At 32.2% G+C, this 18688-nt stretch overlaps 1 long non-coding RNA gene across 1 annotated transcript; it reads right to left on the bottom strand.

Annotated features, from left to right (window-relative positions):
* Window positions 1-1411: 1411 nt before the first annotated feature.
* On the bottom strand, window positions 1412-2743 carry LOC107957125 (uncharacterized). Its single transcript, XR_001700368.2, has 3 exons — window positions 2042-2743; window positions 1866-1971; window positions 1412-1783 (listed from the first exon to the last, which is right to left on the bottom strand). It is a non-coding gene; the product is annotated as an uncharacterized lncRNA (long non-coding RNA).
* Window positions 2744-18688: the final 15945 nt, after the last annotated feature.

The raw sequence follows: 18688 nt of genomic DNA, 5'->3' as shown, positions 1-18688 counted from the left end.
TTTATTTTCAGTTTATATAATTGTTTATTTTTGCTATCTCACTTATTTAATTTCCAGACATTTTTAACTCCTGTAATTTATTTTTCAGAAAGACATTTTCCAGTGGTGGGCACAACTATTGGAACGACTGTTAACACGATAGAAATTCTATTCACAAGAAAAAAGGAACGAAAGTTGATTACAATAACAAATTCCTGGGGACTCGACCCTACTTCTCTTTACTATTGTGTAGAGTTATTTTATCGTAGGAATTTTTATTTGGTGGTTTCGATGCCTATCACTCATCAAAAGAATAAATATTTGAAATAGATGAGTTAGAAGTTACCTTAGAGTCATTGATGACCATAAGACATAGGTTGACTACTTCTTGATCTTCATTATTCCAAGCAATAACACATGCCTTGTGTTTTGTTTGCTAAACCCCTTTTCTTCCATTGAGGACAATCAAACTTGATGTGTCTTGATTTCTTGCACTTATAGCATATAATGAGATCTTTCTCCTTCTAGATTCAAGCTTCAGTTCCACTATCTTTTGGAATCTTCATCCTTTATTGGACTTCATGAACCTCTTAAATCTCCCAGTAAACATCTCCATCTCTTCGTCTTCATTCACCTCTTCATTTGATTCACTGTCTTCATTTGTGGTGGATTTTAAAGCAATACCAACATTCTTCTTCATAACTTTTTCTTCTTCAACCCTTTTGTTGAGTCTCATCTCATGTGTAAGCAAAGAACTGATTAGCTCATTTAATGTCAAATTTTCTAAATTCTTTGCTTCTTCAATTGTGATCACCTTGGCTTCCCATGATGTAAGTAAGCTTCAAAGCACCTTCCTTACCAACTCTTCCTTTGGATAAGTCTTCCCATAAGACTTCAATCCATTTATGATTATTGTAAACCGATCAGACATCTCATTGATATCCTCTTCGGGCTTCATCTTGAAAGTTTTGTAGTTGAGTGTAAGGATTCCAAGTTTAAACTTCTTCACTTGGCTAGTTCCTTCATGGGTGACTTCAAGCTTGTCCCAAATCTCCTTGGCATTTGAACACGATGAAACTCTAATATACTCATCTGGACCAAGTGCACAAAATAGAATGGCATTGCCTTGGCATTGAGTTGAATGTTTCTCCTATCTTCCTCATCCCATTCCTTCTTTCTTTTTGAAACTAAAATCACTCATTCTTGTTTAGATAAAATTGAAGGACCATTTATAATAATGTCCCATATAATAAGATTATTTGCTTGGATGAACAACATCATCTTAGTCTTCCAATGAAAATAGTTAGCACCATTGAAATAGGTTTGGAGATAGATTGAAACACACCAAAGAAAATTGACTCGAAAGTATATGCATTGTTGTAAGATACGTTGTTGATCTTTTAAGCTAACAATTAGTATCAAGGCAAGTCTCTAAAGACAATTTAACAACGTTATTATTAGAATTAGTTGAATCCCTTTAGCATAGGAAGCACATGACGATTTGTTGATTTGGAGAGGGAAACCGTTAGGAGAATTCTTGATTCAAAGTGTACAAAATGCTTCTCGAAGATGCTACTAGTCCCACTATTAATTACAACCCAAAGGATTCTAGGGCTTTTTACAAGAAAAAAAAATTATAGAATCTAGAACTACCTTCTAAATAGTTAATTACAATTTGGAAAATTTCCTTAAAACTTTTTTGACTATTCTAGCTAATATGTATTACAAGAGAATAGTGGCTAGTGCAATATGCCCCAAGCGTAGAGTGTTGTAGAGAGTTTGGAATATGTCTTCTAGCAACGCCCTGTATCAGTGGAAATTTGGTAGCATTTAAAAGTTGCTTAGCCATCGACAATGATGAATATAGATAATAGGGTGTGGCTTACCTGGTGCTTCAAAAATAATTCAGTCACCAGTGTTGTCTGCTATGTTGTGCATTATGGGTAATCTGGACCGAAAGGAATAAATGGTTGGATGAGGGGAAATGAACACCTGCAAAATCCATTTTTGATTCAATCCTCAGTTATATAAGGGAGCTAGATGGGTTAGGGGATAGAGTTACCTAAGATGGGGGAAAGGATTGCGTGATGGAGTCCTTCGGAGGGGCAAAGCTTTAAGATCAATTCTGATGCTGCCTTTGATAATCATCAGAAGTGAACTAGTTTCGGTTGGTGGTAAAGGATGCCATGGGATGGTTTCGGCATTTGTTTTGAACTGCAATATTGCATCACCGTTTGCTGTCAAAGCTCTCGCTTGTGCTCAGACGATGCATTTAGGGTTAGATTTAGGTTTGCAGTTGGCGGTGGTTGAGGGAGATGTGTTGTTAGTCATCAAGAAATGTCAGTCAAGTGAGACAGATGAATCAGAAATGGGGGCTTATATAAGAGATATTCAACATTATCGATAATGTTTCAACAGATTTTCCTTTAAACATACACCTAGAACGACAAATTTGGTGGCTTATATAATAGCCATATAAAGTTTAAAGAAAGGGGATCAATTTTATCTGATAGGAGGAGTGCCTAGGTACGTCGTGGAGTCACTGGAAAAGGATCGAAGGTGGGTCAGAGAGCCAGATTGAGGGATCGACCATAGAGTAATTTGGATTGGGAGGGGGAGAATGGCTATGAGCTGAAGAACGAGGAGGAGAAATGACTGTTTTTTCTCAAGAATTGGAACCAACTGGTGATAGAAATGAAGTATGTAGAAGGAGAGTGGGTGACAGTTCAGAAATTTGGCTAGACAAGTCGGTTTTATTTTATTATTTTTCTTTCTGTTTGCATGTCTTTTAATTTTTTTTAACCGTATGGGTCTGTTGTTAAAATTTGGGCTTAGTTTGGATGTGAATTTTTGTTAAATTAATAAAAGTTCAACCTGATTCCATTAAAAAAATATAGATTTTTTAAGGTAAGTTTTTTAATTAAAAATGGTAATAAAGCTAAAGAAATCGTAATTGATATTAAAAAGTATATAGCAAATCAAAATAAAGTTTAGATTATAATCGTAAAGTTGAAAATTTATTGTTTCTAATGGTATGGGTTTGAATTTTAACATTTGTAAATTTTTTTATTAATTTTATTAAAAATAAAATGATAAAAAATACATTTGTAATAATGTAAATTATTTAAAATGTAGAAGGTTATTTTTATAATTTACTCAACTGAGTTCTTGTCACTTGACTTGTGACACTAAACTCAGTAAATGACTTTAATAATAGTATACAAATTATGTAGGTGAAACTATTTGTCTAATAATAGTGAAATGTATAAAAAAATTAAAATAAAACTTGGTTGAAGTGGCAAATTTTTTTTTATAGATGTTGGTGGCAAAGATTCAAATATCACAATGAGCAAATTTTTAACTGGTTTTATTAAAAATATATAAAAAGACAAAAGTACCCTCTCAATAATGTAACTTATAGATACATGGAAATAAGTTTGATTGGTGAGCACCAAACGATAATTCAACAATTAGTACAATGGCTCAGTGCCCATTGATGAATAGAAGAACATAGCTTAAACCCAAATCAATCTGATGATCAATGTCAGAGATTAGAGAGAAAGTTGTTCGAATTTTAGTTTGTAAATTCATGACGGTCAAAGTAATTTAATGAAAAGAATAAATTTGTAGAAGAGTAGGGAAATAGGAGCTTTTGATTGATACAAACGGTAAAAACAAAGAATACTATACAACATTGATTTTAACAGTCTGGTGATTTAAATAAAAACTTTCGAATAGTTCAATGATCATGTTGTAACTTTTTAAAGTTGAGTAACCAAAAGGTAAATTTAGTAATAGTTTAATGACATTGGATATAGCTTATCCTTAAATTAAAAAATTAATTATATATTAAAAATAATAAATTACTGAAATTTATATTTATTATTTAATTATTATATGTCAAGAAATAACAAGTTATTAAAAAAAAGAAAAAGAGAAATTAATTACATCATATAATTTGAATAAGCAATGGCGTTTTGTAAAATGATTTGTGGTTTTGTTATAAGATACATGCACATTAGTATCACGACTAGATTCAATTTATTTTATGAATTGAAATGGACATATCATGCAACAAACATCTGTTAGGGTTTGCATCGCAATTCGCAACAAATGAGAGAAACAAATACATTCTACTATTTTCATTCTATCTTGTCTATCGGATAAGAATGGATCCTTCTGACAAGGTGCTTATAACCATTCAAGGTTTAACTGAATGGGCTGAAGACGCATAACAATCGTTGAATCCTTGCCAGATCTTTTTGGTTAGGTTAGGTGTACGTAACCAAGGGAGGTTTAACTGTGCAGCCATAACATTTGCCCTCTATTTGTGACCGCACAACTTTTATCACTATCATCATTACTTATCCAACCAGCCGCACCATTGCTTGCTACAACCCATACAAAATCACAAGTAATATATTTCAAACTCCAAACCACGTTTTCAACTGTCCCAAGACTTAACCACTTCTCACACCATGCAAAATATAACTGATAACAGCAGAGCTATGAGACAGTGGGGAAGCCAGGGCTGGTAGGAGTTTCAGCCCCTAAAATAAAAAAATAAAAAATTCATTTAGATTTTTACATTACATGAAATAAATTTTCTTTGAAAGTTGAGTGATTCTTCCAATGTTTATATTTAAAAGTCTTCAAACTTCAAGTTTGATTATTTTCAACTCCTCTTTTTAGGGATTTCATAGAGTCCAAGTCTAGTCATTGATATTTTTAAATACAAATTATTCAATGATTCCATAAGACTAATCTATCATTCTTCTCTTTTTATTTCACTTTAAATCTTTATTTTTATCTTTATCTTTAGATTCAATTAATCTTAATTGGAGTTTTAGTCAAATTCGCATTCCTAAAATCCACGTTCATCAAATACAAGGATCCAATTCACTGTTCTTTCCGACTTGATTCTCTTCTTTTAAATTTTAAATTCTAACTTTGTGGTTTCTTGTGCTACATCCTTGGCTTTTGCATCAATAGGTGGTTAAAGGCCATTTACGTGGTGATGGTGCCAAAATTCATTGGAGTTAACTTGTTGAGGAGTCGAGTAACTCAAGTAGTAGACCAGAAAAGTTCTTTTTTTTTCTCCTTCTAACAGTTGGAGATGTTTTCTATATCCTAGGACAGGTGTTCAAGACGAGAGTGTTTAGGAGTTAAAAGTCATTATCAGCCTATTGCATGTTTATAGTAAGGGTTAGGTTAATATTCGAATCGAATTATTATTATTAAATTACTTTTAATTAATAATTAAATTGAAAGTTTTTTAAATACAATCAAATCGAATATTTTAATTAATTTGGTCGGTTAACCGAATTTTATATATTTTTGTCTTTTAGTTAAAATAAGTATAAAAATATAAAAAAATTATATTACTAATGTTCATTTTCTTTTATTTAATAGTTCAAAAAACTTTAAATGAGGTGAAGACAACAAATAAGATATTAAAAATATTACAGAATTATTAAAAGTCAACAACTAAACACTACGTAAGTCTTGAAAACAATAAATATATTTCAGTTAATTGGTTAATTCGATTAATTACTGAATTTCGAACCAAATTAACCGATAATTAAATTTTTAAAAATTCATTAACCGGCTTCAACCGATTAATTAGATTTTAACCTAACTGTGAATCTTTCTGGCAGTATTCTTTTGGCCAAGTATTCATAACTATTAATGGTTTGTTTAAGTTAGGGGCGACACCACCTCCTAAACAGGAAATTTTATTTTTAATCCTTTAAATTTTTAAAATTGTACATAATAAAATTTTACTTTCAACTTCTAAAAATAATAAAATTATAATTTAATCCTTTAAAAAATTATAAAATATAAATCATTAAAATAATAAAATTATATTTTAACTCTTATAAAAATATACAACTTAATTTCAGTCTTTCCATAAAAATTTCCTACCTTCGTTAGTTCAAGTGGAGTTTGACTAAGGTGCTAAAAAGACACAATAATATTAATTTTATAGTTTTTATAATTAAAATTATAATAAAATAAGAAAATATTTGATACACTACTACAAGTAGAGTCAAGAAGTTAACAAGTATTTTATAGAGTATAATAAAATATTAAAATATAAGTATTAAAAAACACAACAATTTTCTAAGATTATTTGTAAAATAAAAAATATATACCGATAATGTACATACTAACTTATAAAATATTTTTTTTTTTGAAGAATCAACTGGGCTTTTATAAAAGACTAAATCAGAAATACATAAAAAAACAGTCACCCATATTAATGGACTGAAACCCAAAAGAAAAACAACAAATAAACTTGAAAAAACTAAAGAATCAGGCCTAACCGATCAGGAAGGCCCCCTAAACAAAACAAAATTCAAATAAATAATAAAAAAAAGGAAACCTAATTAAATGCCCCGTCAATCACCACAGTTGGATGCCATTTTCTCTTGTCTTTTCATGTCACCATTTCAGCTTTTATGATAACAGTTCCCAAACATATCTTTACTCTTCTGCTATCAATTTCTTTGAAAACCTCTCTCATCTCTTTCATCTTGACTCTTCGGTTCTCAACCTGGCTGCCTTAGTCTTCGATTCTCCCTCCAACGATGAGCATGGTCCGGATCCTCCCCCTGCAGTTAATATCCTATTCCTCTCTTCAAGGCTTCTTTGGCAAGGAAATAGGCACAATCATTTTCTGATCTAGGGATAAAATGAAACTCGATATTCTGAAAATAAACCTTTTTGCTTTGAATGTCTCTGATGAACGCTCCTATAGTCAATTTGTCCGGATCTTTTGATTGGCATTTTTTTATCACTGTTTTAGAGTCCCCCACTATTTGTAAACTGTTAAAACCCATTGAAATGGCTAACTGAATCGCTTGTAACCCGGCATCTGTTTTCGCTGCTAGCGGTGTCGGTATATCGGAGTGGATAACCGTTTTGGATACCAAGATCACACCCCTTTCATCACGGACAGCCAGACCCGAAGCAGATCTGGAGGATCCCTTGTCAAAAGCCGCATCAAATAAGACAGTTACCGTCGTGCTTCTTGCCGTGTATTCATGACCTTTATCAACATTTAAGGTAAATTTTTTCTGTTCCACTCCATGCAACTCCGAAATGTAGCTGATGACTTGATTTGAGATATCTCTGCTTGTAGAGTTCTTTCTTTCGTAAACTAGCTGATTTCTGCATGTCCAGATTGACCATAGTACGTAACAGAAGAGTCGACATTGCTCAATATTTCCTCGTCTAAAAACCCAGGTGAGCCACTCCCATATACTGTTAAGATCATAATGACATACCCAGGCGAGATTTAAATTTGACCACACATCTATTGCTGTAGGACAGTGCCGGAAGATATGGTTGCTATCTTCCTCAGGGTTATGACATTTGGGACAGATAGCTGCTACGACCACTTTTTTATTCTTGAGATTTGATAGAGTAGGAATATAGTTCCATGAAATTCTCCAGTTTGTAATTTTAATTTTCGGAGGGAGATGTAAATTCCATAATTTCCTGTAGAAATCTCTAGTCTCAGTTTGTAAATAATTATTACTAGGACCCGAATTAGCCTCTTGTAATAGTTTATAGGCACTTCTAACTGAGAATTCGCCTGATGATTCCCCCCGGCACACACTTGAAAGTCTTCATAAGTTGTCTCTGCCAGAGGGATCTACAATATTTTCTTTGCAACGTCTGCATTAAAAGTACTAATGATTAAATCTGTATTCCAAGTTCTGCTAGCTGGATCAATCAAATCTGATACTGTCTAATATTTTCATTACTAGTCCCATTCTGTAATCTGTCTATTTTAGCTCCCAATATCCATAAGTCACCCCAAACGGAAATACGTTCCCTCGTGTCAACCCTCCAACATAGTCCTTTATCCAAATACCTTTTGTTGCCCAGACACTCTTCTAGGTAAGCGAAGGTAAATTTCCTAATTGCGCATTGGAGAAATCTATATTTGGATAATACTTTGCTTTTAAAACACGATTAAGCAAAGAATTATGAAAATTAATAAGACGCTACCCTTGTTTGGCTAATAACGCAATATTAAATTTATCCAGATTTTGAAAACTTAATCCACCATCATCTTTCAAAGAGCATAAACCATTCCAAGTACACCAATGAATGCCTCTTTTATCTCGAATTTTCTGCCACCAGAATTTGGCAAAAATGCCTTCTATTTCAGCACATAGAGATTTAAGGAGTAAGAAACATGCTATACTATAGGTTGGAATGGCTTGTAGAATGGCCATTATAAATACCACTTTTCTGCCTTGAGATAGATGTTTAACACTCCAGCAATCAATTCGTTGTTTAATTCTGTCTCTCAAATTTTGAAATGCCAACTTCTTTCTTCTGCCCACCTTATTAGGAAGACCAAGATATCTTTCTGGGACATTCGAACTTCGTACTCCAAGAATCCTGAAAATTGTTGTTTTGTCCCCCTCCTAGGTATTACTACTAAAGAAAACTGTAGATTTGCCTTAGTTAACGCATTGACTAAAACAATTCTCATATTCCGGCAAAATTTGCTTCAGTGATTGAGCTCCTCTTTCTGTAGCCTCCCTAAATAGTATGCAGTCATCTGCGAATAATAAGTGTGAGACCTGCGAACCACTTTTACTTACCTTGACCCCTCTAAGTATGTTTCTTCTCATAGCCAATCACATAAGAATAGAAAGACTTCTCCCACAAATTAAGAAAAGAAACTGACTCAAAGGGTCACCTTGTCTTAATCCACTTGTAGGACAGAAGCTATCTCCTACATGACCATTGAAAAGCACCGAATAAGAAACTGTAGAGACGCACTTCATTAAAGAGTCAACCCAACCTGGATCAAAACCTATTCGTTTCATAATTTCTCCGACAAAAACCTATTCCACTCTATCCTACACTTTATTTATGTCTAGTTTTACCGCTATAAATTTTTTCCCCTTCTTCTGCTTTAAAGTGTGAAGGATTTCATAGGCCAGCAACACATTGTCTAAAATCAATCTCCCTGGTACAAACACACTCTATGCAGGATCTATGCATTTATCAATAACACTCCGAAGACGATTTACGATGACCTTAGCTATCAACTTATAAAGCACATTACATAGGATAATAGGTCTGAAATGAATAATAGTTGAAGGATTTGGTATTTTTGGTATTAAAACGATATTAGTTTTATTAATTAAACTGATATCCATACCTCCATTTAGAATTCCTAGGCAAAAGGATGTAACATCTTCCCTAATAATTGGCCAACATTTTTGGTAGAATAAAGCTGGAAGTCCATCTTCTCCTGGCGCTTTCGTTGGGCCTAATTCGGATAAGGCCTCTCGAATTTCCTCCTTTGTATATCTTTCTATAAGTCGAGAGTTATCCTCTTCGGTTATACATCAATCAATTCCTAACAAGAGATGCTCGTAGTTTCCACTCCTTCCAGCTGCAAATAGATTTTGAAAGTAAGATCTAGCAATTTCTTCTATTTCTCAAACCTCTTCTGTTTCCCTACCATTCTCATATTTCATTCTGTGAATGATATTTCTTCATCGTCGTTGTGTCGCTTGATTATGAAAAATATGGTATTTCTATCTCTAAATTGCAACCAGTTAATTCTCGCCCTTTATTCCCAATATCGCTCATCCTTCTCTATCTCAAAATTAAGTTGAATCTTCGTATCAATAAGTTCTGCCAAATTGTCATCATTCCTTTCAGATTCCATCAGTTCAACCAATCTGGCAGTTAACACCATCTTTTTTCCTTTAGTGCTATACCTAATTTGACTAGCCCATCTTTCCAGCCCTTCCCTTACCCTTTCCAATTTCAGTAACAAATCTCCTATTGAATTTTTCCAAATACTTTTTACCTCCTCACCAAATGAATCCTCCAAAACCCATCAAGCTTCAAACTTGAAATTCCTTCTGTGACGCTCATTATCCTTTTTTTTCGTAGTGATCAGCAGTGGGCAGTGATCCGAAAAAGAATGTGGAAGGTGTTTAATAGTAGCCTCAGAGAATAAAGATATCCAACCTTCAGTAGCAACTCCCCTATCCAGACGTTCTTGAATATTCGTTTCTGGCAGATTTCCTCTTTCCCAAGTGAACCACTTCCCAATATAACCCACATCAAATAAAAGACAATCTGCCAATACAGTACAAAATGTATCTATGCGTCTCTCCTCTCTAGGTAAGCCTCCCTTCTTCTCATGACCATACATAATTTCATTGAAATCCCCACAAACAAACCATGGAAGCTCATCAACGGTGCTCAAATTTCTGAGAAGATCCCACGATTCATACCTATCTTGTATATAATGGGAGCCATAAAACCCTGTAAATATCCACTTGTTACCATCAGCAACATCCTCAATACGCACATCAATATGTCTTTTTGAGAAACTTTGAAGAATGATAGTAATATCATTGCGCCATGTTAAACATAAACCTCCTCTAGATCCGCATGTATCTACATCAAAACCATTATGAAAGCCACAACTCTTTCAAATTCTTTCCATCTGATTTCTATTTATTTTAGTCTCCATGAAGAAGACTAGTTGGGGATTATATAACTTCAGCAAGTGCCGAAGTCTTCGTATTGTCCGTGGATTCCCCAAAACATAGACGTTCCAACTTAAGATTTTCATTGTTTCCGGTTGGCTTACCTTTTGGTAGCCGCCGATATGAAAAGGTTAATGCTCACCATGCTCCTATCTCTAATAGCCAAATTGGTAGAATTATTACTAATGACATATACTTCATATTCTCCTCTTTGTCTCTTTTTTCCTTCTTCTCTTACTGATATCCCTTCCTCTGCATCATGATCCATACCAAATTGATTTTCATCAACTGGTTGTTTTTCTCCTTTCTTAGAAATAGTGGACAATTTTCCTTCCAAATTAAACCCTAAAATGGGATCAACAAAAACCCACTTCTAGAGTTATCTGTCACCCCTCAAGTTCTATAATCAAATGGCTTACTGCTGTCGAGATTCCCTCTTCTTATTCTTTCATCATCCTCACGTAGCCAGACACTGTTTTATGCTCGAGCACTTCTTGTTTGTGCTCTTAACGAAAGATCCCAGCCCATTTCTATAGTCTCCACTCCTAATGTCATTCTTGCCTCACAAAAGGAGTCGCTGTGTCCCAAACGACCACAATAAAAACAAAAGAGTGTTAATCTTTCATATTTGAATCTGACATATGATCTGTTTCCATAGAACAAAATCTACTTTTTCCTCTTTAAAGGATATCTTACATCCAATTGAATTCTGACTCGTAACAAATTCTGATACCCTTTCCCCATATTAGTGCCATCATATTCCATAAAACTACCTATGAAATCACCTAGTTGCTTTGCCAAAACCTCAGAAAAGAAACCCGCAGGAACATCGTGGATCTGAACCCAAAAAGACAATAAAACTAAAGGGACTTTTAACGGATCTTCCCCTCACTTCAGCGTCTGTAAAAGCAGTAGATGATTATTGAAAGTCTAGGGAGAGCCTTTAAAAACCCTCTCCATATCCATACTGTGAAAGAATTGAAATAGGAATCTTTTTCCCCAAGATCCAGAATTCGAACACCTTTGACCGGATGCCATAAGTTTGCCATCATACTCTTCATAACAGGAAAATGTATAACACTTACTGTTAGGAAGCACCGGACCAGACAAAATTCCTATTCTTCCCTCTCTGGATTCGAAAAAGATGGTCTTTGTAAAATTGCCTCCTCTTCTTTATTGAGAGTTAAACCAGCAAAATCAGATTCCATGGACACTGATTAAATCTCATACGATTAACAAAAAAATTGAAGAAATTCTAATTTTCAAAGGAAATGCCGCCACAAAAGAACAAAATAAACCTAAAACCTTGTCAAAGGAGACAGACAGAGACGTGCTAGGGTAGCAAACTATTTTTGGGTAGTAACGTTAATAAAATATAAAAATAAAATATTTTTATTTGAACCCAAAACTTATAAAAAATTATTAAAATAAAAAAAGGAAAAAAAGAAAAAGGAGCCATAAGAATTGAAATGGAAGAAATTTCAAACGGATGTCATTCTGCACTTTTTGATATAAATGTTCAATAGTTGAGAGAGAATGTGATTAAGCGTGTTTAGTCGCATAATATCAATTTAGTGGGTCTGGGTTTTTCAGGCTAGTGGTATTATTGTTCCCTCAATTTAGAGGTAATGTGATTAGGGAAAAATTATTTTATCAATATTTATTGTCTTTATTAATGAAAAATAAATACATTTCTTATATCATATGTACTGTTGGTAAGAAGTGAAAAGAAATGATATGTTTATTTTCAATTGGTAAAAATCATGAATGATGTGATAAGAAAGATTTATAAAATTAACTTTTCTTGTCTAATTAAGGAAATTATGAAGTAATTTAATAGAATGTATTAAAAAAAATTGGTAAAGTTGAAATTTAATTCTAGTTATTTTTAAGAAATAGTATTTAATAAATTTTGAGTCAATCTCTAATATTATGACTTCTTTTTTAAAGAAATATTCACTTATAAGCGTCCGTCAACAATTATTTATTTTCATTTATGTAAAGTTATTTTTTTCATTTGCTATATTAATTTTATTGAATTAAAAAAAATACAGCAATTATATATTTATATATTGTTTATTTAGTGGTTTAATGCCATTAAAGTCAAAGGGCTCTTAAAAATGTTAAGGGAAAATACCTATTATCATAATTGCTTTCTATTCAAAATTTAAAGGTATTTTTCTCAAAGAAAAGAAGGGTTTATTTATTTATTATTTATTCTAGGATAAGTATTTTTTTTTAAAAAGCAAGGAGAAAAGGAATAAAATTTAAAAGAGAGAATGGCACAAATATAACAATATTTTCAATGCGTATATACTAGTGCTTGTTACGAACATTGTTGATGTGCCATATCTTTCTAATTGCAACATGACATATTACCATCACATAACTATACTCCGTGTATAAACAAATAATTTATTATTTTCATTTTTACAATAACAAAACATTCTAAAATGTCGTTAAATTTGATTTTTTTTAATTGGTTAAATAGGTTGTTGTCTTTTAAAAAAAATTAGGAAAATAGATTGTTTTTGGAGAGAGTGTATGAAAGTGTGCCCAGCTAGAAACGTTTTTTTTCAACGACTTTTTAAACGTTGGCAACAGTAACATTTTTTTAAAGGCCAACGATAATTTTTTCCTATAAATATCAGACCATTTTTTATTCTTTTCACTCAAATCCAGTTCTCTCTATTCTCTTTAAACTCTCAATTTTCTAAAGTTTTGTTCGGAAATTTTCAATACACTTGTTTAAAAATACTGTAGTTTTATTTAATTATTTCATATATTCATTTCGATTAAATTTTCACGAATGACAAGCTCTCTAATTCATACCGACGGCAAACACATTTTTTATGCTCAAGCGATAATGTAAGGAGAAATTTTAAGTTCCGTTATTTTCAATTAAGATAAATTTAAAGTTTTTTTTTAATTTTTAAGATATTAATATTTTATTTTGTCAATATAAATAGGCAGATGATCATGTTTTGGAGGGATTCATACATAATTTGTTAAAGAGCCCAAACATCGAAAATCTTGGTTATTTGCAGGACGTAGGATTGTTACATGTGTCTCGTATGCTCAAGGGCTACAAATTAGATCCTACATTTATCAGCGCATTGATGGAAAGATGGAGACTTGAGACACACATATTTCATCTTCCATGCGATGAGTGTACAATCATACTCGAGAGCATAACTTTACAACTTGACTTATCGGTATGAGCCAGTTGTTATGGGGTCAACGGTTGTTCTTGGTAAAAAGGACTTTTGCGAGGCATTTTTGGGGAAGGTGTCGAACAAGTTTCAAGGTGGCCAGAGAGATATGAAATGGTTGAAATTTTATTAGGGCCAAAAGCATCACAATTTTACCAGGGGTAAAATCGTCAAATTTTTGCTGGGGTAAAATAGGGATGAGAAAATTGTTTTATTTATATATATTAAAGTTTATTTTGGAAAATAGAAAAACTGAATTAGGTTGGATCACATTACAGAGTATAAGGTCAAAAGGCCCAAAAAATACTCATAATTAAACCAAATGTGAGAGAAACCCAAAAACCCCTCATAGACATGAATGGGGTGACAAGCCTAATAGGAATATTAGGGTGTGTCATCCACCCTAGTCCTATTCTAATTAGGATGTTGTTTTTCTATTTGAAATAAACCACTACAACTCAAAAAGAGTTCTACATTCTTTTTCTAAAAATAGATGGCACCGGTAGAGTTATTAACACAACTTTGAGAGATTATTATTTTGCCGAAAAATAGAGAGAATTTATTCTCAACTATTACATATATTTTCCTGAAATAACAATTCTATCGGTTTCTATTAAGAAGAGAGAATTTTCATTTTCACCCCAAAAGGACAACTTTTCTAGTTAGATATATCGATTCAATTGGTTTGAGTCCACACTTGAAGCAGTTCGTAGTATAAGAATAGAGAAGAAGATCGTTTGGTTGAAAGCTAAGAACAACGAACGTTTTCTAACCCGAAAACACAAGTACAAATTTGGTTAAGTTTTATTATTATAAATATCACAAACTGGGCTGGTTTTTAAAATTTTAATTTTTCAATATGCAAGAAAATTATTTTTACATTGGGATTTTTCCAACAATTGGTATCAGAGCGCCATATTATGTTATGTTTATGGTGTAAATCGAGATCAAATCTCTCTCTTCATCTTGTTTGATTAATATTTAATAAGATGTGACATTCTTGTAATTATTCGCAAGTTTAGGGGAATGTATGTGAATGAATGCAATATTATATATATTTATTATATAATTATTAATTTTAAGGTTGTGGTTCTTAGGAAATAGACCGTGGACTATTTTCTCCACGTACAATTATTTTTTATTTATAGAATTCTTGTGAGCCAAAAATAAACATAGGACATAAATGTAATTTATCCAAAAAAGAGTCCATGACGAGGAAAAGATGGAGCGATAGCGGTCAAAGACACAAGGAATACCTTGTGGAAAAAAACTATGTAATTATTTTTTATTTTTCATTTAGTTTCTAGAAATAGAACCATGAAAACATTGGCTGAAAATTTTATTTTATTACCATATATTTATTTATTTTTTAAATAATTATTTATGATATAATTGTGCTACATATGTATGAGAAGTATAGTAATGAGAAGGTGCATGTCTAGGATTGGATCTGGCAAGGAAAGGCTTAGTTTTTAAGTGGTCAAATATGACTCACCTCCCTTTCCTGGGAACATACCTGGTGCACGGTTCACATTCATTTATTCAGTTTTTCCCTTGAAAGAAAACTATGGAGAAAAACTGTGGAGAATCAAAATTGTTTGATTAAATCTTATGAATAATTGAATGTGAATATTATAAAATTGTCATTGCATGTCATGCATATATGAGATAAGCATGTCATATAGATTAGGAAAGAATGTCACATGTACTTGTCATACATATATTGATCATACATGTTTGAAACCGAAAATTATAAAAACATTGCATGTTTTTAAAATATTGAATGAGAAAATGTCCCTAAACAAGACCTATGGTCTCCATCAATGGTCTCTTGTGATGGCATGGCAAGTGCTCTACCTCACGGTAGGATTGTTTTGTGGATTTCACTGAGAAGTTTCCTAAAAGTAAGAAGAATTCTCTTATTAACAAATCATAATTGGATTGGCCCTTGTGGTAGACATTATCATGTGATAGGTTAAGAAACTCTATCTTCAAAATAGGACAATTAGTCAAAGCATGCTACTCGATGAGATTGTCCCACAATACTCATTTGTGGTGCATGATGCGATAGGTGTTGAGTTGATGGTTATACATTCAAGATCTTCTAGTTAAGTAATTCCTCGCAGAGCTCTACTTAAGTTAGAATGATGGTCAAACATTACACGATTCTTAGTACGCGTGAGTGCCTAAGGAATTAGGTTCAAGTATTAATTCGATGAAAATCCATGTTCTTACTAGTTTATCATGATCACTCCATGGTGGCTTGATTCAATGTGGAAATTATCTTTGCAACGACTTACAAATGTTTTCAAGGTTTACTATAAGACGTATGCATAATCTTAATGCACCTTTTATTAATTTTACAAACATTGACTTACTAATAGACACCACGTCTTATATTAATATGTTTAATAATATTATCTATATGAGTGTTTTCAAGATACATCACAATTAAGAAATACTATTACTAAGATATAATACAATGCATTTTTCCTGAACGGAGTAATTTTTCGTACTTCTTTGAATGGAATAATTGCACCTTTAAATTAAATAAAGTCAAAAATCAAAAATCTGTATTGTGTCTTTTTTCACTCAAATTTTGAATTGAATAATTGCACATTTAAAATTGAATAATGTCAAAAATCACTAAAGAGAAGAAAACAAATGAAAGTTTGTATTGTATATTTTTGCATCCGAATATGAGTGACATATAATCACCGCAAAAATGTGACTAAGTATCATTTTAAAAAAGTCATAGCACTAAATGTCGTTTCAGAAAAGTTATAACCTCATATAAATCATAATACTATGAAAATGTGATAAAGTGTCGTTTAAAAAATGTCATAACATTAAGTGTCATTTCAGAAAGGTCATAACAATAAGTGTCTTTTCAAAATGTCATATAACCTTTGCAAAATTTTATTGATTGGAATCACCACCATGTTAGAAAAGTTTTGGGTTATCTTCAAACCTATAGAAAGATTATTGTTTATCTCTTTCATATAATATATATTATTTGTAACCTCCCCAACCCGACCTAAATGTTAGACCCAAATTCGAGAGATTACATCGGCCACCAAGATGACCTAGAACGATCAAGGTTTATTAAACAATCAATTTAAAATATTTATTCATTTTAGAAGAAAATTTAGTTTATTTTCAGAAAAGCTGGTGCGTTATAGAAATACATTTTAGTTTAACTTTCCTAAGTAATGGTCACTTCTTTAAGAAAAACTTAGTTAAATTTCTACTTATTTGTTGCTTCCAATTTTAATTTTAATCTCACAGGGGAAAAATGATTTTTACTTGGTTTTAATAAAACTATATTTCATGTCTTAATTAAATAAAAAAATATTTTAAAATTAATTTAAATGTTATGCATGCTAAATGAACCCTAAATATGAGTCTCATGCCACAAAATAGATAAAATAGTACAATTATGAAATAGCAAAAATTATAAAAAAAATAAGCCTAGTAATACTTTCATAAAAATAAAATGTATTCGAGCCCTCCCTATGTCACGTCCACATCCTAACCTGGTGGATTTTCTACAAAGATGGAAATAAATAGGGAGTAAACTATGGAGCTTAGTGTGAGTTCTGTCACAAGGGAACTAATGCAAATAGTAGACAAGTCATGCAGAATATAAACTCATAGAATAAATCACAATTAGTTAGCAATACAGAATATCAGTAATTCAGATAAACTAATCAACAAATATTTCAATGTTTGTAGCCATGTAATTTCTTATGAATGCAATGCAAGTTCAGTTTAACAGTAAAAAGGTCTTACCCCACTGCTACACACCATAGTAGGAGTTCCACATAACTCCTTTACCTTTACACCACGTTGTGGATAAACCATTGATCATTGCAGATGTTTTTGCTAATGATAAATGTATTGGTGGATGAACTATCCGTCCGTGCAGATAAAAGCTGCTAATACATTGTGGATAAACCACTAGTCGAACGGATGTCTGTCGACTAAAATCTTGGTGGATGAACCATTCATTTGTGCAGATAAAAGCTACTAATACATTATGGATAAACCACTGATCGAGCAGATGAATGCTGACTAAAATACGTTGTGGATAAACCATTGGTCTAGCAAATAATTGCCAACTAGAATATATTGTGGATAAACCACTGGTCAAGTAGATGAACTGCCAACTACTTCCTCCGTTCAAATGTCTCACCCCATGCAATGCAACATGACATGCTATAACAGTTAAGTATGGTAGCATTAGCATGCTTATATCAAGTATATATAATCGCAGTTATTATGTTTATAACATGTCATAACTGTAACACCCTTTACCTGGCTCAGTCGTCGGGTTTGAGTTGCAGGATGTTACAACAATAAACAGAAACATTCACATATAGTTTCATCAAGAATATTCAATAATTCAATTTTCCTAGAATATAATTTCTTAAATATTTATTAAAAATATTTACGGTCTCGATTTATGGAAATGGGACCCGAAATTAGATTTTTTCATACCACTGGCTTTATGATAATTACACTTATACCTTAGTTAATTATTAATTAAACAAATTTATTATATTTTTATTCTAGCCTAATATTTATGAACACAGTTTATGGAAATGACATTTCAAAATCGTAATTTTAGATACCACTGAAAACCAAGTCGTTACAATTACAGTAGCAATAACTTGCTTACATGTTCGATTTAACGGTAATAATGGCATGTATCTCATGCAATCGGTATCACCATAGTTTTGAATAACAATATTAGTTCATCAGAAATACAGTGGTAGTAGATAAGTAACAATCACATATCATGCATTCACAATAATGATTCAATCAATTATATTGTGAATTCTAGCATTATTCATATTATCAGGGGTTTAATTGAATAAAATAAAACACTAAAAATAGTTCAGGGACCATTCAGGGACTAATCTGTACAAAACATATAATTCTGGGTAAAAACTA

This window comes from Gossypium hirsutum, chromosome A05 (assembly GCF_007990345.1).
Source record: "Gossypium hirsutum isolate 1008001.06 chromosome A05, Gossypium_hirsutum_v2.1, whole genome shotgun sequence".
NCBI classification, from domain to species: Eukaryota; Viridiplantae; Streptophyta; class Magnoliopsida; order Malvales; family Malvaceae; genus Gossypium; species Gossypium hirsutum.
Note: the sequence above shows the minus strand (reverse complement) of the source record. Positions and strands in the feature narration are given on the sequence as shown.